Here is a 1,969-nt window from a genome sequence, read left to right on the forward strand (position 1 = left end):
GAGGTAAAATCTTTCCTTTATTCTTCTCGAAGCCCCGAGTGTGCACACAGGAAATACCACAATAAAACCACTTTGTTTCTAAAGTGGGTGCACTCAGAGACAGAGAAGTTGGTACCAACCCAAACAGAGCAGAGCATAACAGAGCAGAGCAGAGACAGAGTCAGATACGAAAATCAGTACACCATGCCAAAGGTTTTCAGATGTTATATCAAAATAATACAGAGTACCAAAATAGAATCAGATAGTTTACACACACTGAACACAAAAGCCAGAACATCTTTCTAAAAAAATACACAACTTTTCATATTCTCAATATCGCTCATTTTTCATATTTCAGAAACCACATGATAGAATTTAGTTCATGTCTACACAATGCATGTCAGAACATATTTTTCTTTTTTTCGTACAGATTTCATGAGTATGCAAATAAATGACCGAGATTGGTTTTGTTTTTCCCAAGTTCTCATTTCACCACAAAATATGCAAAGTTTTCAGAAAATCAACCTCAGTCTCAATAATTTGTGTGAGGCCTAGCATAAGAATCCCGTTTACCTGAACTTCTTAGCTTTTCTGAAATTCCTCAAAAACGTCGAACAATAATTAATCGTCACCTATAAAAATAACCACGTAATTCTCGTAAATGTCCGATTAATCATGTATTACAATATATAAGCCTAAACTCCTAAAATAACCTATTTAATTCCTCAAAACCTAAAATCTCGTAACCTCGAATTATAAAACATCGCTTTCTAAAATCATCAATATTGATTTAATAACCTTGACTAAAACATTTAAAAGTTGACCTATTTATTATTGAAAACAAACTATAAAGTTTAATACTAGATAATATAATTATCCCAAAATATTTTAAAATAAACCATAACTATTTTTGAATAGACTAAATCATATCTAAAGTGTAAAAACAACATTACACTAATATTATTTACTCTTAAAATGAATATTTACTTAATAACATATTAAAATACTTAAATGATTTTCTGTAATCATAATAAAAAAAAAATTATTAACACAAGATACAAATTTTAAAACACTTGGCATAAGTTGCAGTTCAAAGGGTAAAAGAGTAATTAAATAAAATTAACCTAGAAACATGAAATACACTTACGTAAAAACTAACTTCTTTGAATAACACAGCAGCTACGTACGTGACGGAGGGCATTAAGGCAGCGAGCTGGGCGGTTGCTTACGGAGGTGGGGGCGTCGACAGCACATTGGTTAGAGAGAGAGACCATCTAGAGAGAGAGAGAGGAACCATACGTAGAAAAGAGAGAGACGGAGAGAGAGAGAGAGAGAGAGAGAGAGAGAGAGAGAGAGAGAGAGAGAGAAGCTCTCCGTGAGCTTGAGGTGGTGCGCGGCAGACAAAAAAAAAAAGGCTAGGCGGAGGTCGACAGTGGTGAGCTCGATGGCTGGGTAGTGATGATGCTTGAGGCTGAGGCAACCGGCGTGGAGGATAGGGGGTTGTCCGTAGTGCAACTACTCTGTTTCAGGGAGGAAAAACAGGGGAAATCTGTGGTTTGCAACGGAGGCTGCAAGAGGCATTGGGCGGAGGCTTCGCGTGGCTGGGCACGGTGGCTTATGGTTCCATAAGGGGCTGGGCAAAGGCCAGAGGCTTCCGTCGTGCAGGGGGAAGCTTGCATGGGGTGGTTTCCGTTCGGCAGCGTGCACAAGGGCGCTGGTTTTTCTGATGCAGCAACACTCAGAAAATGACGCTAAGTTACGTCTCGGCAGTCTCGTTTGCGGTAGTGGAGTGGTGGTTGAAGAGGATAGCAAGGGCTGGACCTTGAGAGGCTTAGGTATCGGTGCGAACTGTGTTTGGTGGATTCACGTCACAAGGATTGGCTTTGGGTGTGGCGGTTTACTGGATGCAAACCGAGCCCTTCGGTTGATGTTTTATGGAGAAGGTGGTGGCTGGTTGAGGTCTATACTGAGGTTCACGATGGGGTGGTCT

At 40.0% G+C, this 1,969-nt stretch overlaps 1 pseudogene; it reads left to right on the forward strand.

Annotated features, from left to right (window-relative positions):
* Nucleotides 1-1,706, forward strand: part of LOC121267301 — a 57,079-nt pseudogene extending 55,373 nt beyond the window's left edge.
* The last annotated feature ends 263 nt before the right edge of the window (nt 1,707-1,969 follow it).

Source organism: Juglans microcarpa x Juglans regia, chromosome 5S, assembly GCF_004785595.1.
Source record: "Juglans microcarpa x Juglans regia isolate MS1-56 chromosome 5S, Jm3101_v1.0, whole genome shotgun sequence".
NCBI classification, from domain to species: Eukaryota; Viridiplantae; Streptophyta; class Magnoliopsida; order Fagales; family Juglandaceae; genus Juglans; species Juglans microcarpa x Juglans regia.